A 25,496-nucleotide genomic window follows, 5' to 3' on the forward strand; every position below is an offset into this window, starting at 1 on the left:
CTCATCAGCAGCCAAGGCCTTGGTGTCCCTGAAGCCCATTCTTGCCAGGGAAATTTAGCCCTGACCCTCCCTGCCTGACCATAGCTATATTATGCTAAAACAGCAGGAAGTAAAATATTCAGCTTTCAATCATTACGAGCTGAAGGTGTTCCAAATTCAGAGATACTGAAAGGTGCTGAATTTGAGTGAACTTATTTATATCATGTCTCATAAATAATTTGAGAATTTATTTTAAAAAATAAACAGTGCATGTTAATTATAAATAATGGAAAAAACAGATTAGAGGGAGGAAGTATTCACATCTGATCCCATGTTACATACAGTCAGATCTTTCCTACCAAATTGTAATTACAAAGTTGTCTAGCCAGGCTTGGTGGCTCAGCCTGTAATCCCGCGCCTTTGGGAGGCTGAGGTGAGTGGATTGCCTGAGCCTGCGGTTTCAAGACCCGTCTGGGCAACTTGGTGAGAGCTCATCTCTACAATAAATCAAAAATTAGCTGGGCGTGGTAGCGCGCACCTGTAGTTCCAGCTACTTGGAAGGCTGAGGCAGAAAGATCGCCAGAGCCCAGCAGGCGAGGCTGCAGTGGCCAGGAGTGGCCACTGCACTCCAGTCTGGGTGACAGAGTGAGACCCCAACCCAAAAAAAAAAAAAAATTACAAAGTTGTGTCTACAGTGTGGGTCTCAAGTTAGTTACCAATCATCCTCATTAGGAAGCTGCTAGTGCTCAGATCTTGGATAGTGCCCTAATTCACGTCTTTTTTGACATCTTGCTTCTGTGCCTCAAGCCTATATCATATGTTTTCTTATGCCAGGCTGACTGGGTTGCACCATGCTTCCACATACTAATTAAGTGTTGTTAATCTTTATCTGCAGTTAATTAACATGTCTTTAAAATAGAAAAATATTTTACTCTAACTTACGCAGCTCTGAAACAGTATGTGTCATGTCCAAGCTTTTTGCTAATTTTGTGGTTTCTTTGCAAAATCCATAGAAAGAATAAGCTTAGGTGACACACATTTGTGAATGACTTCCACAAAAACCCTCCCTTGTGAAACTTTCCATGGAAAAGATTTTTATGGACATCAGTTTTTTTAAGTATGAAAAATAATATCTCCAGGGAACACTTACTACATTGCTCAGGTATACTTTTTTTCTGTAGTTGTTTCCAGAAGTCTCTATGCTGGAACATTTGACGTTAGCGGTTTTCAAGGATAGCTGAATGGGACATTATGGAGATCCATCTTATTCTGCACAAAGTCTTGAGGGAAGAGGAAAACAGAACAAAAACTTGAGGCAGAAATTGTAAATAGGTTTCATCTCCCTTGTTGATTCCCGGGAGCTGGTGATATAAGGGCTGTGTTGAGAAGAATTGAGAATCTCTGGCTCATCTGAAAACAGTGCCATGTTCAATTAGAAATGCCTCCTATAAGTAGAGAAGAGGCATGTAGGACTTTCTTTGTCATCATTTGCTTTTCCACTCCTAAAGGACACAAGCATTATAATCCTAACTTGAAATATTGGAGAGAAGAAAATAAATTAGTAGACTTTCAATCAGAAATTACAGGGGAAAAAAAGCTGCCATATGGTTAAGAAACAGCTCTGAAGAAATAAGAAGAAAACTTAACAAAGTTTCCCAAAGGGGAAGACCCAGAATAGGGACCATGCAGTCGTGTGAGATAGAAATTAATGAATGGGCATAGTCAACATCTTGGAAAATAAGTGGAGACAGGGTCCCATGAGGATGCAAAGAAATACCAGCTACTTTCTTCAATGACATAGTAGTCAAATCCAAATTGTAATTGGTAGATTACCAACCAGCCAGTGTATGTTTCTACTAAGCAGGAAATAGAACACATATTATTATCCCTTATACTTCAGTAATTTATTAAATCCTTATAGTATAAGCTTCTGTTAGATGAGAAGCAAAATGATATCTCAAAGAGGAAAATATAAATAAATAAAATATAGCTGATAATTCGGTTTCCATCTATAAATATGTATGATCAGTGTGTTCATCTGTATGTAATGAATATTGGTTTTTTAAAATGAAAAATTACAGTAGGGTATATAATGTCTGCCTCAGAATGGAGACGTATGAGTTTTAGATGAGACTCAGAGAACCAGATAAACTGAAGTTAGTCTGTATTTTAATTAAGTTTCTTATGTAAATATTTTTTCACATAAAGTTGTCCAATATTTATTTTTATACCTCAAAATGTAACTGGGGCAATGTGATATCATATCTCACTGTGAATCAACAAGGACAAGTTGATGAGCTAAAGCTTCATACACATATAAAATTCCCAGTTTAGAAACGGTTGGACTCCCTACATTAAAACATTATTAAAAATAATTCAAAACATTTTCATTGGATAACAAAGCACATGATTCGAGTACCCTGTTTTCAGTGGGATACCCACAGTTTTCAGTGGAAGGAATATTAAGAAGTTATTTCCTGATGAAATTTAGTAACAGAGTTTTGTTGCCTAGTAGCTCTTTGAAAGGAAGCAATCTAAAATGCAATTGTAGCTTTGTGTGGCTTCAGCCTCCAAGAGGACATCGATATGAGTATCTGTATTTGGGTCAGGTGTCCCCGCCCTTCAGGAGACAGCTGATTGTCAAGGTACACACCCTACACAGATGTTTCTCTGTCAAGCTAGGTGACAAACAAGGATGGATCAGATGAGATTGATATCTGGAGTGCTAAGAAAAAGCAAAGTCACTGCCAACGCAAATCAAAGACATATACAAGCAAAGCTATGGAAAGCAAGAACAAAGAGTCCTGATAAAATAAGTAAAATGAAGAGATAAAATGAAGATGAAGTGGAACATCCGTGAAAGATTTTGACAGCCTAGATAAAGAAAGTTGTGCAGAGAATTGCATCCATGGGATTTTTCCGATGCCACAGATTGGATTCCTTTTCTTTACCTCAGTTTAAGCTAGTTTCAATTTCTACCTATTTCTTTGATAAATATTTCTAAGACAAATATAAATAATAGAAAAAATAAAAAATATTTCTTGCTAGACTCTTTCCAGGACAGAAAATAAGTGTAGAATTCTATCAGAACAAGCAGTTATGGAGGTTGGAAAACATTCTATTAATTTCAGAGATGGCATAAGACATTAACTATGTAGCATAAGAAAGTTAGAGATGAAATCAGAGCTTAATGTGTTCGAAAAGTGTTTCTTCAAGATGAACATAAAGCAAGAGAAACATTAACATAGACAAATGCAAAAGACCTGTGTTTGGTATAAAGGTCAAAGCCTTCTTACGGCATCCTAGGATCCATCCTATCATTCTGAAAGGAAAACTATTAAGGAATACATATGAACCCAGAAAAAAAATATGCAAAATGAAATAGTGAGTATTAATTTGGGGATGAGAAGAACTGACTGTTCCATAAAAGAACAAATTCTGTTGGAAAGGATATTAAAGGACCATTTTACATCACTGCTAGATCAAAGGAATGGAAAATCTAAGACCTGGTTTTTCTTCCATTTCTCTCAACCACTGCAAGTTTATAGAATCTTGAACTTGCCTAATTTAAATGTGTTTTCACTTATATCTGCTGATATACTGAGATGCAAGGCCCTACCAAAAATGTTGATGCCAATAAGTCACATTCATGCCATGTAGTATGAGTCAGCATATTAAATATATCAATCATTTGTTAAGTGTCATCTCATTGACTAGGTACCAGAAAAAAACACAGGAAGCTAGACAAAGTTCTTGCCCTCAGGAAACTGAGAGGAGACAATGAGGGTGACACAAAATTCGGTGGTAGCAAGTCCTACATGCTGTAAGGACACTGGGGAAGAAACTTAACCAACCAGTCTCAGGAGTCTGAAAGAGCTTCTCAGAGGAAGCACCTGTTAAGCAAAATTCTAATGGTAAATATGATTTCCATGGATGAAAGTTGGGTAGAAGAAAAATAAAAAATAATAGTAGAAAACGTTTAGTGATGCTTCATTATGTCCCAGACTCTCCTAAGCACTTTGCAAGCATGATCTTGCTTGGTTCTCATTATAGTCGTAGGAGATACATACTACTCCAATGAATGGAAAATGAGAGGTGAAAGATAGGAAGAGATTCCTAGTTAGAATTATTCAACAATAAAAGGAACTGCTGGGGGGGGGAGTCACCTCATCAACAAGGGTACCTGCATAATGAACATCTGTATACCTAACCCTGAATTGAACTCCACATCTTTAAAATAAAAAAAGTTAAAAGTTAAAAAAAAATGAACTGCTCTTAGAATTAGTGAATTCCCACTTTCTGGAAGTATCCAAGCAATGGCTAAATAAACACAGAACCAAAATAGAATGAAAGATTGGGTGGGGGATTATATTTTTTTAGATGTTTCTAAGGGTCCTTCTAACCCTGAAATGTTTTGACACTGAAATTGCATCCTAGAAGATTTATATAGCAGTACATTTATTATGCTAATGTACTTGAATGATGACTAATATTGTTATAGTGTGCTAAGATCTGATTAATCTGTGGAATAATAACATATTTTGGCAAGAAAATAAGACGGTAAAATTTCTAAACATTTGTTATATCACCAAGAAATTTGTTTCCTGAGGACAGAGGATTGTAATGATTTTGACCCATGGAGCCCATATGGTTATGAGTTCATACTCATTATGTATATATTCAGAAAAATTTGTTTAATGATTGATAGCACAATCATTTGGATGTTAATAGTAGCTGTAATAACAGCAGCAATGTTTGTCACAACAGTAAGATTTTTATATTTCTCTTTCCCTTGTCATGTACTCACTAAAAATTAAATGAATTCAAGTCTAGTCCAAATTCTCCATATGAAAAAGCCAAGAAATTAACAATGTGTATATATATATAAATTGATAAATAAACTTACATTACAGGCTGTATTTAAAAGAAAGGGCCTAGATTTGCTATACAAAGCTGTATATTCTTTGCTTTTACCTGAGAGGGAGAATATGACTGGGTGAGTTTAAAATTCTTACATTCAGGGATTAGAGAAGATTATAGGAAGTTTTGAAAGTTGAAGCACTTGAACACAGAACATAGAAAAGTTGACTGTAAATTTATAAAGTACATTGAGATACCATCTAACTCCAGTCAGAATGGCCATCATGAATACATTTTTTAAAACACACCTCAAAAAAAAGATGCTGGCAAGGGTATGGAAAAAATGGATTTCTCCTACACTCTTGGTGGGTGTGCAAGCTAGTTCAACCTCTGTGGAAAACATTTTTACAAGTACTTGAAATTGACCTTCCATATGACCCAGCTGTCTGTCTTCTGGGAATATAACCAGAGGAATTCAAATCATTCTACAAAAAAAGATACTTGCATACTCATGTTTATTACAGCACTATTCACAATAGCAAAAACATGAAACCAACCCTGCTGCCCATCAAAGGTGGACTGGATAAAGAAAATACATATACACAATGGAGTATTATGCAGCCATAAAGAAGGACCAAATTATGACTTCCTAGCAAGTTGGATGGATTTAGAGTCCATCATACTCAGTGATCTAGCACAGAAACAAAGAACTGAACACCACATGTTCTCACTCATAAGTTGGTCCTGAACATTTATCACAATACTAGAAGAAAGGGATCAGCAGCAGTGGGACACTGCCAGGAGAGGAGGGGTGGTATGTAACACCACTAAGGGTGCCTGATCCTAAATCAGGGGAAGTGAAGACCAGTTGGAGGCCCAAACCTCACCTGCACATAGACTACTTAAGTACCTAATCCTGACTTATATCCCACATCTTTATAATAAAATAAAGATATTAAAATGTATAAGCCAAACCTAAAAAACAAACCAAACTTTAAAGGAAAGCATAGGTCCACAATAAGAATAAGTACAGTATCAGTCTCTTTCAGTCTTCATAAGAGCTGACTGTAGGCCTTTGTATGCTATTTACCTTGTCAATTACCAAAACCCATTTATCTTGTAAATTACCAAAACCCATGATTTACCAGGTTGCATGTTGCAGAAGAAGGAAGGTAGAACTTGAATCTTCTTCTGCCATATTTCATCTATTCAAACATGGGTCCATTTAAAAATATATATTTTAATAACTGGTATTGGAATGCTTATTATAAGTGATATTATTAGAAAGCATTGTATGATTACATAATTTGTAATCCTTTTCTTTATTAGTGGTACACAAAACATGTACAGAATTCATACCTGGCATCTTAGGTTTGCTAAAAAATATATCTTACAATCCTGATTGCTGCTTTATTTGATTTCTCTTCATTTCAAATGGAATAATTCTCTCCTATCTCCTCCTTTTCCTTTTACATTGGTGTCCTCTTTGCATATGTTACCTCCAAATAGCTTTCTCTTTTTCTAAGTGTTTGCTATAGCAGGGATGGTCCACTGACTGTTATAGATTCACACTCCTCTTCCAGAGTGTGCAGGTGTTTCTGAGAAGTAGCTCCCCAGCTGAGGTCTACTTTCCCAAACCTCTTTGCATTTAGGTTGGGACCATGTGACCAGATTTGGCCAGTGGAGTTTGAGTGAGAAAGTAAGTTGTGTTACTTCTAACTGTAAGGGATTACCAGGTGAGTATGGCCCTGCCTTTGCCTGTCTGAGGTCCTGGGTTGTCAGAATGACATACAAAAGCGGACTGGACACATGGACCACCATATGGAAGGCCACCTACCCAACACCTGTGTTACATTGTTACAAGAATTTTAAAAAACCCTGCATTTTGTTGAACCCTTTAGGTTTGAGCAGGGGCTGATTGTTACCACAGCCTAACTTTTTTAGGAGAAAGCAGAGACTGGGATCTTTTTGGTTCTTATCAATTCTTTTATCTATTTCTGCACTAATTTATATCATTTTTGATAGTTTTAAAATAAAATATACCCTCTATTTAGAGAAAGTTAATTATGGTGAGGCAAATATAGTCTTAAAAGTTGATACCGAAAGAAATAGTTTTTCAAATTGTTTACATACTCTTAATAGTAAATTAGAAAATCTTGGGTATTGACTTTTTATAAGTTCTTTCAGAAACATTGTTAATTGTTAAAACAAATGGCACTTTATTCATATTTGTCTATAATTATTTATACATAATTATATTTCTATATAAATATTTATTTTTTATATATCTATATTTATTTCTGAGTCTATGTCTGTATTTGTGAGTTAATCTGATGTGATGATGTGTTTGTCATTTATGTTTCCAATGCATACTTCCTTCAGAATTTTTATTCCAGCTATTTTTCTACCAACTACCCAGCATACTTTATTTTGCATCCCATATAATATGACAATTACATAATATACTCTGAATATATTTCAGAGCAGATATACTTGGTAAATTTTAGATTTACCTCTGTAGAAAATAACAGCATTTTAAAAGTATTACATAGATTCCAATATTAAACCAAATAGATAGATTAACTCTCAGAAATCTATTAGTTGCATCATCACATTTAACTGTCATTAAAATAAATGTGTAGAAAAGTAACTGTATTTCCAAGTCATAGTGACAGCTAAATTCATGAAATTCTCCTCCTCCTTCCAACAACCTTCCCATGGTGAATACCATAGGGTAATAGTTTTATACGGCAATTCCTGTGAATATTTCTTACAATTTCCTTCTATGTGGGGAACCATCTAACACTTTAGCATTTTCAATAACCCTGTATCTCTAACACCTTTTACACTGAAGTTCTGCTACCCCCTCTGGACCTTGTTGCCCCCTAGAACCATGATTCTGAAATCATAAATTAGTTATTATATTCTGTTTCTACCCACTCATCCACTTTCTGCTCTTATTCACCTCTGCCTAACACAACAGTTCAGTTTCGATCTGAAACTCCAGCCCGTAGATGCAAATATTTCTTCTCACCCATTAATTTCATCCCATCTGTCTTTTTCTCTTTAGATTAAATTACTTGATTTATCTCTCAGTGACTCTTTACATTTGGCTCATGGAAAATATGAAACCAGGATACATATCAATGGCTGCCCCTCCATGACCACACTAGGGAGTGGGAGAACATCCCATGACGCGTCAAGGGGCCTGCAAAGTTTAGGAGCACTGGCTCTCGTTGGGCCATCAGTCCTGTGCATCCACATACCCACAGTCCAGTCTCTACCCATGGCCCACTGTGGCTCCCTCAAGCATTCTCCTGTCCTTTGCTTTCTCCTCTCCATCTCACCCTCATCATGTCACCAGATGGCCAAACCAGTCACTGAGAAACATGAACCAATCTGAATTCTCCCAAATTCCTGCACAAATTCTACAAATTTAAAGCTCTCCACACTATATTTTACTCCATTCTCCAGTAGATGAGTCTACTGTACTGGGAAGGGCCTTCTTGGACATACATATAGCTCTGTTTGTCACTGGGTCACCTCCACCTCATCTTTTCAGATACTGCACTTTCTTGAGTATTCCACTTTACTTGCCTCCTCTAATGCCTCCATCTCATTAGCTTTTGAACATGATGTGATTATTCCGTGTTAAAGCTAAATTCAGTTTACTGCCTTCAGTTGATCTGTATCCCTTCCCTCCCCCTATGCCCACAAATGCCAAATTCTAGCTGTAGCCATTCCTATTGTTTCAAAACCCGACTCTTGACCTCCAAGTCACTGCATTTGTTCCTTGTATCTGGAAACATTTTCCTTTACTCTTAACATGTCACAACATTCTACTAGTCATTCAGGGCTCAACTCAAAGATCCTTTCCCAGGTCTTCCTGGGAAAGGGAAATCTTTCTGGCTTTCCTTAGAGAGGATTGGTTAGGTCCAGTGGATAAGTGTGACCACAGTACCTAGTACTGCATTTTCTGTAACATTGTAGTACTTTATTGCCATTTCTTTCTTAATTATGCTTTTCCTTCTCAATTATATGTTACAAAAAAGCAGGGATAAGTAGTATCTTGCTAGATCTCCAACAGGTATGTGTTATACGAGTGAACAAAGGAATAAATTTGGCTGCTTTTCTAAGATATATTATTTATTGTTACAGGAATAATCTCATACGCTTCAGCTCCACCCAAAGTATATTTGGATGATTTCAGAATGTAAGATAATAATAAAGGTCAGCCATGATGATTCACCAGCCACATTGCTTCTAGAGAGATGAAGTATTCAAGATCTGTGGCCCACTTCAGAATGCAATCCTAAATTGCCAGAGAATATCAAAGCTTAAGGGTTTGTGGCATTGCAGATTCTGCTCTTATTCTTTGGCAAGAGGATATTCATATTCAGAATATTCATTTCTACCTTGCCTGCATTGCATAATCAAATCAGGACACAAACACTGCAAACACAAAGATATGTAACAGCACTTACAGTTTTTTCTCTCTGAAATTTGGAAATACTCCATTTGGCTAAAACTCTTCTAAAATGTGTTTTGTACATCTTTTTGTAACACAGTTAAGTAAGTACTGCCACCAGGCCAACTGTGAGAGGACTCTGAGTGCCTTGTTTTGTATCCGCATACTGTCCAAAGACCAGAGACTGTTCTCATAAACAGTTTCACTGTCTATGACTTGAAGGAGCAGATAAACAGAATGTATCTCTGTTTGTTTTCTTTATATTTTCAGATGAGCATAATAACAAGCGCTTAATAGGACAATAGTCCTAATGAATTACGGAGAAAATATATGATGACTCTAAATAATGAAACAAATAAATATAAAGAGAGATGATGTAAGCTATTACATATAAGAAAATACTTCTATATTTGGATATGTCTATTTAAACAAACACATATATAAAATGCTTGCAATAGCATCTGGAATGCAAATGTCATCTTAATGTTATCTATCTCTATTAATATTATTAAATGTACATCCATATGCATTTAAAGTTATTTGTAGGGAAGCAATATAGCTTTCTAGAAGAAATGTAAACTTTATCATCAAATTAAAAACATACTTTTATGTTTTATGCAAAGTGATGTTTTCCAAATTGAACTGGGCTACAAGACCTGAAATTGATATGGAGCTTGCCTGACTCTGAATTCATCTCCATCAACATGTCAATGAGTAAACAAGATGAAGTATATGCATGCAATGGAATGTAATTCAGCAATAAGAAGGAATGAAATACTGTTAAGTGAACATGAATGAACCTCAGAAATACAAAGCTGAATGAAAGAAGCCAGAAAAAAGAGTATCAACTATAATATTCCATTTATGCAAAATGTAGGAAAGACCAATCCAATATACAATGGAGCCCCCCAAAAATTGGAATTAGTTTTTGGAGGGCAGGCCCCTCACAGTACAGGTTTCTTCAGCTAGGTAAATGTTCTAAGAATCCATGGGCATCAGTGTAGCAACTGGAATTGTTGTGAGAGGCTGTGTTTGGCTTCAGTGAAAATTTTTTTTTTTTTTTAGTTTCTTTCAATGCATTTGCCCATTTCATGATAGGTGATTTACAAACAAGCACACCTGTCCACACCGCGCTGAGTGTTCAGCAGTTGTTGACCAAAAACAGCATGAGCCCTGTGCCCCACTTTTCCTATTCACTTGATCTCACCCCTAGCAACAATTTTTTGTTGTTTCCCTGGATGAAAACTATTCTCACAAGGAAACATTTTGCTGATGATAAAGAGGTGAAACAAAAAACAGCAGAGACATGTCGGTGACCAGCACTGACCAAGGGTGGGTTAGGACCCGCACCAGAGAATCAGGAGACGGCGAGAAGACCACTCGGAGGCAGTTCTGGGAACAGTCTGATCAGGACTGGAGCCGATTTTATTCAAACCTTTTCCAACTTATATACCATTTTCTATACCCTCCAGCAGTGTGATAATTATTTACTGGGGGCGTACAAATTCCATGATGTATATTGCGGTTTACAAATTATGCATCACAAGACCATCACGAGACTTGCAAGTTCCAAGCAGACAATTCAAACTCCATGATGCCTGACGTGCTTCACAAAACTCACATCAAGGTCACAGGTGCACAATTTCAATTGTTCAAAATGTCTTCCATAGTGTTCAAGAAATCATTCATATTATACTCTTTGTTCTAAACCCTGATTAATACAAAAAACTTTTCTAAGTTAACTCTAGGTTCAATCCAAGTTCACTGACTCCCAATATTTTTTAACGATTAATATTATCAACTTAACACTACACTATAATCTATAAGTTTACTTAAATGACTTAGCTGTTAGTTATACTATTATCCTATTACAATTTAACGTAATGCCTTATAACTCAGTTAAAACTTATTCTTAAACTACCAAACTTTACTATAATTCATATGAGTTTCATATGTCTAAACTATAATTTTTATATGATCTAGTGATTGAACTTTAACCCAAAACTTAAATCCTTTTTCCTAGTATATTAATACATGGCTATGTGTAAAATTTCCTATTGTCATATTAGAAGCAAAAACAGCACCGTTGGGAAAATTTTGGTATACTTAAAATTGGCCTACAGGAACAGGAACTAAAGTCATAATCTGAGAAAAGGAAGCTTAAACAAAACTTAAAAGTTTTCTATGAATGCTTATTACTGTTTAAATCTTTTCGATGGAAATTGTATCGTCTTAAATGTATGTTTTATCCAAACAAGTCTATTCTAAAAATCAAATAGTAGCTGTCACACTCTAGGATAATGGGCTGCACGGTTACCATGACAATGACCTCGGGCTGAAGCAAACAGAGTTCCGGCATGTAACAAAACTAGAAAAACGTCCTGCCTGGCTAGGGGCAGGGCAATAAAACTATTATGATAATTTAGTTTCTAATCTTAATCCTAGGAGAAACTGCCTTTGGGAACAAGAGCTGACTAACCAGTCTACAAGGAAATAGAAGTAAAAAAATATCTAGAAAGAAGTACAACTTAGAAGGGACAAGGTCATATAAAATAATTCTACTGTGCAACTTTCCATCAGGTGTACAGAGATTTACTTATAAATTTTACTGCCATGTATGCTCACTGGTCACTAATCACATGCCAATATCATAGATATAACTGATATCCTATGTCAGAGGCGATCTTCCAGATGGGCCTTTACAGGCCTCAGCCATGTAGCTATAGATGTTGGCTCCCAACAGAGACTTTAAAAGGAATAAAAAATAATGAGTTCAAAAACTGTTTTGAGCAGTGGAAAAAGCATCTCTATTGGTGTATTGCCTCAAATGGAGAATCTTTTGAAGGTGACTGAAGTTCATGGTTTTTCATAAATAAATTATGTAGTTTTCATGGGTCCCCCCTCATATATTGCTAGTAAACACATCAGTGGTGTGCTGGAGGAAGGGGGTGGGATCAAGGTGAGAATTGACTGGGCAGAGTAAAAGGGAAACCATTGGGGTGATGGAAGGAAGCATTGTCTATCTTTTTTTTTTTTTTTTTTTGAGTTGGAGTCTCATTCTGTCGCCCAGACTGGAGTGCAGTGCCGCTCCCGGCCACATCAGCCTCGACCTGCTGGGCTCCGGCGTTCCTTCCACCTCAGCCTTCCAAGTAGCCGGAATTACAGGCATGCGTTACCACGCCCGGCTGATTTTTTAATTTATTGTAGAGATGAGGTCTCGCTGCCCAGGCGTGTCTCGAACCCACGGGCTCTGGCAATCCACTCACCTCAGCCTCCCAAAGGCGTGGAATTACAGGCTGAGCCACCAAGCCTGGCTGTATTGTCTATTTTGATGGTGGTTTTTGTTTCTTGGTTGCATACACAGATGTTAAAAGTTACTGAACTGTATACTTAAAATATGTTTTATTGATTAAAAATTATGCCTCTGTATAGCTGATTAAATTTTTTTAAAAAAACTCCTTTGTCCACTCTTCTCACATCCTTACAAAATTATTTACTTTACCCTGAAGACAGCCTTGGCAGTGGTGTTTGTATTTTGTCCAGCAGTTATGTAATTTTACATTTCCATAATTGGTTGATTTTATGTGCCCTCATTTGGTTGATAAACTTCTGGACACTTAGAGTTACTTCATTTTTTTTACGTATGTTTAGTGGCCAGTATTAGCACATAGTAGATCTTCTATAAATGCTTGTTAAATTGAATGGAGATACATCAATATTGGTTGAGTTGTTAAAATGGGATAAATCCTATCTCTGATAGAAAGACCATGAGCCAAGATATATGGCCATGCGGTCTAGAGTCAGCTTCTTTAGCTCTTTTTGTTTGGCTGGTAGAACCTCTCTGGCCAGCAGCAGTAAATTGGCAGAAAGCACCTCATGGGGATTCAGAGGGACCAATATGGTAGGAACCATAGTGCAGCAGGATGGCGACCAGGATGGTGAGACTGGCCTGAAATTTGGAGTGAAAAGAGTCAGAGAACTGGCATCAAACCAGAAGTAGAACAGCTGATGAAATGACTAGTTCCTTACCACATACCAGATAAGACCTCAGTGATTACAGTCACATCTCATGTACCCTCTTATCATCTCTGCCAGAAGTACAGACAAGCAGGAGCTCTGGCAAATCCTGTAGAGTGGGACACAGGTTGAGTAGCAGTTGAGAGCTGGTTTGAGCTTTGAGAGTTCTCCCAAAGTCTACAAGCAGATTGTCTGTGGTCCAAGCTGAATCCAAGTGAAGAAAAATGTCAAAGCTAGAGTCATTTTGCTGTCTAGGAGCAGCACAGAGGGTTGCACTCAGGGGCCTAGTTATACTACTTATGTTTTCTGGGCTAACCCATGGGCCCTTACCAGAGGTAATGAGCAAGAAGAAAGCTAAGCATCAGTGATTGTCAAGATTGTTGTAAATCTGTTCCACCTTCTTAACCTCTGTGGCAAAGAGAGCTTTGTTTATGACATTGATCCTGCATTTTGTTCCCCTCTCAGGAGAGCCATGATCCGATAATGATACACATGTCAACTGGCATGTGTAAAACTGGCAATCAGAGGATTAAACTTGGGAGTGTCTTCTGGAAATTCTCAAAATACGACCATGGGTTGCCTGAGCTCTGCCAACTCTGCCTCCTAAAGGCTCATCTTCCATCTGTCCTTTCTCTTCCCATCCCTGGTGCCAGCGCCCTGGTATGAGTCTCCAGTCCTGGCTACGATCACTACAGATTCTTCATTACTAACCTTCTTGCTCTTATTTGTTTCCTTTTCACCCATATTCAGTTCATTCAGACTACTTTACTCAAAACACAAAGTTGACCAAGAGACTTCCCTAATTAATAATCTCAAATGGTATTTCTTGCCTATAGGAATAGTGTTCGAAGTCTTGGGTTAGAGGATTATTTTGCAACATGGATCCAATACCTCCAAGCAACTTACATTCTTACTACATCGACACTACTCATGGTGTCCTTCCAACCTGGCATCAATCAGTCTCTGTCGCTCCCTCTCTTTCATTGTAATCATATTTAAGTGTATAGTTCAGTGGCATTACTTATATTCACATTGTTTGCAACCATCACCACCATTCAACTCTAGAATTTTTAAAATCTTTCTCAAGTGAAAGTCTATACCCATTGAACAACAACTCCCCATTCTCCCTTACCCCCAGCTCCTGCAAGTCATAATTCTACTTTCTTTCTCAGTGAATCTTAGGTACATCATATAAGTGGAATCATATACTATGTGTTCTATTGTCTCTGCTTATCTCACTTCCTAATGTCTCCAAGGCTGATCCATGCTTTTCATGGTGCCTGGTACCTAAGAGATAGTCAATAAATACATATTAGATGAACCATTTACAGAGTCTCTACCATGTGTCAGACACTGCATACTGAAATTTACTTAATCTAGTGGTTTGTTGACTTTTACATTCTGAGAACTCACAACAATGCCTAGCATATAGGGGATGGTGGTCATTCACTTAACAAATACTTATTAAGAATACATAATATGTCAAGGTTAGTGCAAGTTTCTGGAATCTAACAAATTGGGCACAGATCCTTATCTAATGGAACTTCCCATAGTTTAAAAGGTGTCTGTATATATTAGAATCACCTGGGCCTTCATAAACCCATGGATTTCTGAGACAAAACATGCCCCATAGGCCTTGGAATATGCATTTTAGTAAAGATCCCAAGCTATGCTTAAGCATAGTAAATTTGGGAAATCCTAGCTGAATAGTGACAAAATCATATGGCAATTAAATAAATGTTTGATGAGTAAATTAACCAAAAGGATAAAACATGAATTAATGTATTATTGATATATTTCTGACCTCTAAGCATGTTTAAAATGTATCAGGGAACAGAGTGACCTGTATTTTGCAGTTCGTTCATTTGATATTCTTTACATTATGGTTTTAAAAAATAAACATGTGTCTTTTTGTTTATTTAGTGAATTCATTCTGAGGGCTAGCAATGTGTTTTATGTCCAACCATCTGTGTTGGTTAATTTTAAATGTTAACTTGACTGGGTTAAGGGATACCCAGATTACTAGAAAAGCAATATTCTGGGTGTATTTGTGAGGATGTCTTTGGAGTATATTGGCATTTGAATTAAACTGAGTAATGAAGATCAGTCCTCACAAATGCAGGTAGTCATCATCTAATCAGTAAAAGGCCTAGATAGAACAAAAAGGAGGAGGAAGGGAAACTTTATTCTCTCTTCTGGAGCTGACACATTTATCTTCTCTTTCCTTCAGACATCAGAGCTCCAGGTTCTCAGGTCTTCAGACTCCAGGAATAATACCAACAGCCTCCCAACTTCTCAGTCCCTTGGCATTGGACTGAATTACCTCACCAACTTTCCTGGTTCTCCAGCTTACAGACGGCAGATCATGAGACTTCTCAGCCTCCAGAATTGCATGAGCTAATTTACCTAATAGATGAATTCTGTCTGTCTTCTGTCTGTCTGTCTATCTTGATTTTGTTTCTCTGGGGAACCCTGGCTAATACACCATCTCTCTGTCTTACACTGGGGAGGACAACATTAGGAACAGAATAAGCATTCAAGTAACACTGAACAATTAAAAGTACTAAAATGCAGCAATGAATTGTGCACACACGTAGCACAAAAGAGGGCCACTTAGCCATCCCTTCCCCAAAATCTGTGTAGATATTTTCATTGCTGACTGTTGGAATATGGAAGTGGCTCTCTTATAGGTCTCTGATGTAATACCATATTGATTAATATAGCTTTTCCAACTTGATTTCTGACTACACTATCTTTGAATGCTTATGAGACTTTGCTCATCTTATCAAAACGTCTTGCCCAGGTTCCTGGTCCACTGCTGCTTCAAACTTGGTGTGAGGATATTTTGATATGACTATAGAAAAGGATCCAACCCTGGAAGCACACATTATCTTCACATGATGAGCTCTTTGAGTCAGCCAAAGTCAAGAATCACAGATTTGAGGTGTATCACCCAGGCTGGTTTGCGGATTCTGGTTTTGTGTAGGCTTTTTTTGGATACCATTTTGTAAACTCAGTCCAGCAAACTTACTTCAGGCAGAGGTCTGACATTCTAACCCAGTGGAAAAAAGCCTTTCAGAAGATGACACGGTCATACTGTATACAAATACTGGGTCTTTTATTGTGGCCAAAGGCATCTAAACCTTAAAATTTTCCATTCTCTATTTTCCTCTCTCCAGGACAATGCAAAAGAAGTTATTTGGTTCAGTGCTATGTTTGCCTAAGTGAATATTTTACATTTAATTTATGTTTTTCAATACAAAGATACATGATGCATGCTTTGATACATCATTCTGTTACCCTGAGCACATGTTCTTAAGAAATGCATCTTGCTTCCTTAACAGACTTCTCCTTTCTAGAAAGCTGATAAGAACTGCTTAATACACCAAAGTACACAGCTTAAAAGACGAATACATGTATTTTGACCCTTTTCTTTTTCTAAATAAATGCAGCATGTTACTGCTTTTCTTTCTTCTCTTTTCCTTCTTTCTACTTTTTTCCCCTTTAAAGCTATTTTCTTATTCAATATTATACTAGCTTGCCAGTTTCCCACTAACATCTTTGAAGAGAATTTTGAAAGCACTTTTGCTTCAAAAATTCCTTTTTTAAAAAAGTCTGTAGATGCATCAACAAAATATGTAGAGAACAACCTCACTGTGTTCATTCAGCTATACACATGACCTTTATTTAGTCATTTCTGAGCCTAGGTAAGAGACAAAAGATTGCTTATGACAAATTCAACCCCATAGAAAATGAAGCGAGAAATCGGAAGCACCATCACTCATTTTAACAGAATTATCACGAAAGCTCAATTAAAAAGCCACCAGGAAACAGAACTAGCTGTAGTGATTCTAAAACTGGGTCAGTACTTGGAGTATATCACATACATGTACCTTTGTCGTTGCTCCTCCCTCATCCCTTTGCCCTGGACTTCTTATCATTTCACATCCAGCTCTCCTTCACAAAGCTTGTTTGATTGTCTCTACCACCTACCAGACAGTTGTCTTCACCTTTTCTTTACAATGAGTCTCTCGAATTTTGCACCAGTCAGAATTCAGGTGCAAACAAGAGGTACCTGAATAGGCATTTGAAACAAAACCAGACACCTGCACCAGAGAAGCAATTCATTGGAAGAATTGTCACTGAAAGAATTAACAGAATAACTAGACAGAACCAGGCTAGCAAACTGGACAACCAAGAACACAATGAAAAATCTCCCAAGTTCACTCCATGTTGTTACTTTCCAGAGCGCAGAAAAGCTTTGCATCTGGATTAAATCTAAGACATACAATTTACTAACTGTGAGTCCATGGACAAGGATACGTACACTCTCTACGTTTGTGCAAAAATAAATTATATTGAACAATATGGCATATGTCCTAGCTCCACTTCTGGCATGTTACAGGTCCTTACATCTCTGTATCTTCCCTCCAGATGTCCCCAGTGCAAAAATGACTCTGACAGTTTTTAACCAGTTTTTTTCTACTAGAGTTCCTCGTCTCTGAAAAGCAGCATGGATATGAATTCCCCTGCCTCGGATTCTCTGCTGCACTGGGAAGTCATTCTACCTTTGTGAGATCCCACTTGGGAAAAAGAAACTGCTTCGACAGGCAGCTACGTGTACTTTTAGGCGATTCATTGGCCATCAGGAGCAACACTAGTGTGATTAGGTCACATGCAATAGTCATGGAAATAGCAAGGCATTTCTTTAGTTGGGGGACACCTCCCTCATTTGCCTGCCCTATTTCCAGGAAGTAAAATGACCCCTTCTTATGGAAGCTTTTAGGTTGAGGATTTCTGGTTCAGAAACTTAAAAGAGACTGCAGTGTTTCAGCCACGAATCTGTGGGCGATGACTCTAAAACAACCCAATACCATTTTCCTGGCTCTGATTTTGAAGAATAGAAGGAAGTGACTTTTGAACCAGTTCTGTTATTGTTCCTTGGGTCAGCACTTTTTTCTTTTCTTTGTGTTTTTTCTCTCTCTCTCTCCCTCCCCTCCTCCCTCTCTCCCTGCCTCCCTCTGTCTTCTCCATTTTGAAACACATGTATTATCAGTATTGCTGTTGATTAGCAGTCACTAAACATACCATTGTTCTTGAGTGAGCCTGGCATTTCGCTATAGAAATTTTCAAAAATAAATTTCCGAGAATTTAACAATGATGAAGAAATAAGCCTCAGTCTCTGAGAATGATGCTCACCAATTTTGTTTCCATTTTTTCCCTCTTTGTTTTCATTCTGATGCCAGCGCAATTTTCATCTCCTTCTGAGCACTCCCTATTGAAAAGCTAAGTGTTTCAAATAGAATGGGCAAGATTCAATGCACCGCTCTACATCCCAGCAAGTTAAGGACATACCATCTGACCATTAGCACCCCACTGTGCCTCAGAAGGACTGTTATGCCTTGACTGAATGTCATTTTAGCCAGTAACAATTATTTACTTCTGGAAAAAATTTGCTAAGGGACGTGGAGCCAACTGGTGCTTTAGATTTCAAGGCCTGCTTGGTTATTCCTAAATTTCAGCTTGGGAAAGAAATTTGCAATTACCTCTCGAGAACATGCCATTTCACAGGAATCATAACGGCATTTCACTGTGAGAAGAGAGTGTGTTTTATTGTAAGATGTGCCACCAGGTTCCTCATCAAATAAATGGCTTTTCTCAGACTCAATTTACCTTAGGTGGTGCAAAATTCACTAATTTTCCAAATCCTGTCTTTTGACAGTGTATAAGCTATGATAAATTTATAGTACTCTTATCTACAGTTAAGAAATTAAAAAAAAAAAAAATACCAAAAAAATTTCCAAACTTCCATAATGTCAAGAATTCTTCCGGGTGAAACAAAGCTTACTTTCTCCCTAAAACCTCAAAGTGCTTTCTATTAATTACAGTGATGATCTCATCTATACTGACTTATCTTTATCTGAAATCATATTTTACTTCTCCTACCGTATACAGGATTACTTGGGGGTTGTAAGTATGGCCTCCTACATTGTCTTGCATAATGCCTCACATCTAATAAACATGATTGCTTACAACATATGGTTATATAAATTGCACATAACTAATATTAATATTATTAAATAAATTTAAAATCATATTTGTGAATTATGAATTACTTATGTGTATGAAGATATTCTATATGCATATATACATTCTATTAACTCCTACTAGTATTTCTCAATTCACCCGACTAACCCCAAATAAAAATGGAGGCAGTAGACATAGTTAAAAGTCCCTCCCTCTGTCTTCTCCATTTTGAAGCACATGTATTATCAGTATTACTGTTGATTAGTAGTCACTAAACATACTATTGTTCTTAACTGAGCCTGGCACTTCGATATGAATTGACTCCTTCCTTCCCCATCTCACTTTTTTGCTTATTTTCCTGTGTTTTGATATCTATGACAATTGTCAGTTTATAAAAAACTTGAGATCAAATTTTTTTAAAAATTGTTTTGTTTTAGAAGAGAAAATCGAGGGCTGCACAAGTCAAATATATTTGTAAGCCTCAAAGAATGAATTAAAATAATATAATGCAACGATTGACTATGCTGACCTTATAGAAATGTAGCCTCTATTATTCTTTATAGGAAAGGCATTCATCTCTATTTTTTAATAAACTCTGGAGTAAGGACTGTTACATAACCACCTTGAAGTAATCACTATTTGTGTTCAAAACACTCTGAGTTAACTCGTTTCACATGAGTTTCTGTGAAGCTATCCAGTGACCAGCAAGTAGTATGAGAATGCCAAGCTCTTTGTGGAAACTCAGCTGCACATGCAAATTTAGGCTTCTTTTTTCTTCCTACCAACTTCCACCCTTGCTCTTATATGTGTGACACCTTCAAACTACATAAGAATCAATCTTTGGTATGAATCAGTACTAATAAAAATGTGTATGAGTGTACATATAAATTTTCTGCAAAATGGTGTATTATTTACATAGCATGAGGCAGTGATTAATGTCAGAATATTTCATACAACTTCAAGTCTATTTAATATTAGGAGTTCAAACACTAACAAGACTTAGCAGATTTCAAATATCTTACACAGTTCTTTCTTTTCTTTTCTTTTTCTTTTTTTTTTTTTTTTTGAGTTGGAGTCTCACTCTGTTGCCCAGACTGGAGTGCAGTGGCCGCTCCTGGCCATGGCAGCCTCCCCCGCTGGGCTCCGGCGATCCTTCCGCCTCAGCCTTCCAAGTAGCTAGAACTACAGGCGCGCGCTACCACGCCTGGCTGATTTTTTGATTTATTGTAGAGATGAGGTCTTGCTGCCCAGGCGGGTCTCGAACCCGCGGGCTCAGGCAATCCACTCACCTCAGCCTCTCAAAGGCGTGGGATTAGAGGCTGAGCCACCGAGCCCGGCTAGTTCTTTTTTGATGCTGGTCTTAGATCTATCTCATTGCTATTAGTATTAAATATCCCCCCTGTAAGGTGAGAATAATATCTATCATTCTGGGATGCTGTGATAATGTAACATGAAATAGAAATAGACGAGTACTTTGAAAACTACAAGGCAGTGTATGCTGTAAGATAGCTTTGAGATTCTACAATAGTACTGGCTAGGGATACCCAGTTTTCTTATGGCTATTTAGTTGTCACAGAATAGGGCTATCATTAGAAAGAAAGGAGAAAAGAAAGAGAGAGAAACATAAGAACAGCATAACAATCAGCAACAACTGAAGAAAACAGTAACCAATGTGGTGACCTTACAACAGACCCGAGCTGACACTGGTGCTTTTGACTTGACCACAGAAAAGAATTTCAGAGCAAGTCCCAAGTAAAGTTTAAGGCCGAATTTATTAGAAAGAAAAAGACATGTTCAAAAGATCTGAGTGCCTTAAGAGAAAGGACATGTGCTTGCCTTTGATAAGAAGCTTTATACACTTTTACCCCTATGTCAAAGCAAATCCTGACCTAAAAGCAGAGGGCTGCAGGTTCCTGGTCATGACTTGTTTTTTTTGTTGATGGGTCATGAGTTTTGCTTACCATCTCTCCATCTTCTATGAGATACAAGGAATGGTCTGCAGGTATCTGGTCAGGAGGTTTGATTATCATCTTTCAACTTTCTAAGGTCACAAGGCCTTCTAAATAATTAAAGTCATTACCTAACTAGATTTGGTCTCAGAACAACATGCCTGTGATTTAGGTAATTCCCTATTGTTTTTGTGATTTATGGCACTGGTAAATTCACATTTCAGCCTGGTGTGCCTGGTGTGCCTGGTCAGTGGGGTGAAGGTCATTTACCAAAAGGAAAATGTCTGAATGCTCCCCTATCTTAAATTAAATCTGCTTACAAGAAATTTATCCATATGTCTAACATGCACTAAATAACCTGCCCCAACACCAGAAATGGGAAAGCATACATGGAAGGTCACTTAAAGGGCTTGTGAGTTACCAATAAAAACAAATTTTTAAACAACTTGGGGTCTCCGTGGTGACCTGGGTACAGGCACAGGAGTTTATCTTAAAATCATGGATTCTATTACCTAGATTGTCTCTCTCTAAACCTGTTTAGATAGCCTAATTTATAAAAGACTTTTATTTGTGGAAACTATCTGCCAGACAAATATAAAGAGTTTTAAAATTATGAATATTGCTTCATGAAAAGCTGCTCTGTTCTCAGGAATGCCTATAGTTAGTATGAATTAATTCAATTTTCCCATGTGCAGTCTTTCAGCTTCCTGGGTCCATTGCCTTCTATCTACACATCTCTGAGAATGAGATGAATTGTTGGGTTTAACATGAATCAGCAACTATGCAGAATTCTGAGGTGCAAGCTGAATAGAAAAACTATATTTAGCTATATTTAGGAAAAGGCCTAGCATCAGCCACTTTCATATAATGGGGTGTGCCTTCCCAATAAATGCCTAATCCAAATATGTCTGCCTCTGGCATCTTATGGGCACAGTCTCTCTGTAACACTTTCATCTTGCATTATCTTTTCTGGACATAATCCTAGGCACATGATCTCAGAGTAATGCCACCTTTGTTCTACTTTCATTTAATGTCTCCAGCAAAGTTTGCCAAAGTCACTCTTCATCTGTGGCACTTGTATTCTACCCTATAGCTTTCATTTTGCAATTTTTTTTTGTCATAGTTGCCAGATTTCTTGTGGCAATCAAATGTGTCTGTGTCACGTTGGTCTTTCTTAGTCAGACTTATTTTCTTGATACTTATTTGACTAGATAGAAGAGTATACAAAGAGGGAACCCCTAAAAAAATCCCTGGAATTTTCTTTTAGAGGGCAGGCCCCTTGTAGTACTTGGAATTTATTCCTCCAGATGACCAAGGTTTTTATCTGGAAGTTTTGGGAAGGTTGTGCCACAATTTGGGGAAGAAATGTCCAGAGTTGTGGCAAACAGGTTACTGGATCTTCCACCATGACAGCACATCTGCCCACACTGCACCGAGTATTCAGCAGTTTTTGAAAAAAAATTGTCATGACCTCCATGTCCCACCCTCCCTATTTACCCGATTTCACCCTGAGCGATTTTCTTTGTCTCCCTGATGAAAAAAGTCCTCAAAGGGAAACTTTTTGCCAATGTGGAAGAGGTGAAACAAAAAAATCACAGGCGCTAAAAAGCATAAAAATTGATGAATCCAAAAACCGTTTTGAGCAGTGGCAAAAGCGTCTCGATAGGTGTATTGCATCCAGGGAAGAGTACTTTGAAGGTCACTAAAGTTTAAATATGTAAGAATAAATACACATTTTTTAAATTAAAAAATTATGTTTATTTGGGACCCTCCCTCATATTTTCAAAAGTCTCGAGTGTGAATTGCTAAGCATTGGTGAGTAGCTAATAGTGAGAAATCTTTGCAATTCTTATAATTAAAAAAAGGATTGAAACAAATTGAAACTTTTCTTGATAGATTGTCTTTACTATGACAGACAAAATTCTCATTCTAACCACAAAGCATGCAACATGTGTATAAATATATTTGCTTTGTGTTTCTCTTTCTCTACCACATTTCCAGCAAAGAATAATGTTTCCAAACTGATTTGTCTTTCAATAAAGAATGGAAAACTATAACACAATGCATAATGCTGCAGTTGCCAGATTTGTGGCCATGAGGCACTGTTCAATTAGCAGAAATTGAGAAGTTGTAATTTCTCTGTGCTGTCATTGATATGTGAAAGGCTGCACACTGGCAGATAAGTAAGCTGAGCTCAAAATGGTCAGATAGTGCTTGTCTAAGGCAGAGTAAAAGACTGTTCACAAATCAACTCAAGTTGTAGCTCGGTTCAAACACAGGTGATTAGTAAATGCAAATTATTTTCACCTTTCCCAAGCTCTTCAAAGTACAGTGGCAACCAATGATCTTGCTAATAGGACTGATTCACAAAGTTTGATATAACAGTATAGAAATGATATCTGAAAAATTAGGAAAACTACAGTTTCATGATGTTAAGTGAGGTTGCAAGGTTGTTGAAGAAAAAAATGAATCAGAAAAGGCGAGAAGTCAGTGACTTTCACAGGACACAATTCATTAAAATAAGCATTTCTTTAAGAAAAAGGTAAAAATAATATAAAGTAGAACAGCTGAATGAAATCATAATTTTGCAAAAATATCTTTGTCAAAATGCAGATAAGGGAATATGTAAATATTTTGATTAGATACAAAATAGGGAGCCCAGTGGACATTAACTGCATGATTTGGGATTTCTCTTTCACATATGGCTGGTCTTAGATCTCTGGTCTGCTCTGACCATCTGATGTTTACTTTTACAAAATTATTAGTGAAGCTGAGCATTTTTTTAATGTGTCTGTTGGCTGCTCATATGTCTTCTTTTGAGAAGTGTATATTTATGTCTTTTGCCCCTTTTAATGGGTCTGTTTGTTTTCATCACCTTTATATTTGAGTTCCTTGTAGATCCTGGATGTGAGGCCTCCCATTCTATGGGCTGTCTCCGTACTCTCTTGGTGGTTTCTTTTGCTTTACAGAAACTTTTCAGTTTGATGAAGTCTCATTTGTCTATCTTATCTCTTATGGCATGGATTTTTGGAGTTTTGATCAGGAATTGGTTGCATATTCCGATTTCTATAAGGGTGTCTCTTGCATTTTCTAAGATTCTTAAAGTTTGGAGTTTTACATTTAGATTTTTGATCCATTTGGAATTTATTTTTGGGTATGGTGACAAATAGGGATCTTATTTCATTCTTCTGCATGTAGTCAGTTTCCCAGCACCATTTAATGAAAAGGTTCTCCTGTCCCCAGTGGTTGTTGTTGGGGGCTTTGCCAGAGATGAGTTGGTTGAGAAGTTGGGATTTTGCTTCTGGAATCTCTATTCTAATCATCAGAGAAATGCAAATCAAAAGCACATTGAGATACCACCCAACTCCGGTAAGAATGGTCATCAATAATAAAACAAAAAATAACAGATGCTGGCAAGGATGTAGAGAAAAGGAACACTTCTACACTGTTGGTGGAAATGCAAACTAGTTCAACCTCCATGGAAAACAATGTGGTGATTCTAGAAATGGACCTTCCATATGACCCAGCAATTCCCCTTCTAGCAATATACCTGAAGGAACTTAAATCACTCTACAAAAAAGATACCTGCACATGCATGTTTACTGCAGCAGTATTTACAATAGTAAAAACATGGAGCCAACCGTGCTGCCCATCAAAACAGAACTGGATAAAAAAAAATGTGGTACATATACGTGATGGAATATTACACAGTCATAAAGAAGAACAAAATTATGGACTTCACAGCTACGTGGATGGATTTAGAGGCTATAATACTCAGTGACTTATCACAGAAACAAAGAACTGAGTACCACATGTTCTCACTCACAAGCAGACCTTGAACATTTACCAGAAAGGGAAAGAAAGTAATTAGCAGTAGCCAGAAACTGCCAGGGGAGGGTCGGGTGGGGGGTCATAACATTAATAAGTGTAAGAAGTTCGGGCCAGTAATGACTCCACACCCGGCCAGGACCAAGAGATTTATTAAAGTGGCTGTTACAGAGGAAAAGGAAAAGAGAGCGAGAAAGAGAGAGTAAGAGAGAGAGAGGAAGCGGGAGAGAGGCGGGGAGAGAGCTGCAGAGAGGGAGAGAGAGCGCGCGACAGAGAGAGAGAAGGAGAGACGAGAGTGAGAAAGAGAAACCGAGAGAGAGTTGCGGGGAGAGGGCTGTATTTATCAGCCCGACAGGGCCCGGAAGGGG

This window comes from Carlito syrichta, unplaced genomic scaffold (genome assembly GCF_000164805.1).
Source record: "Carlito syrichta isolate Samal-C Ts95f unplaced genomic scaffold, Tarsius_syrichta-2.0.1 Scaffold308159, whole genome shotgun sequence".
Lineage (NCBI taxonomy): Eukaryota > Metazoa > Chordata > Mammalia > Primates > Tarsiidae > Carlito > Carlito syrichta.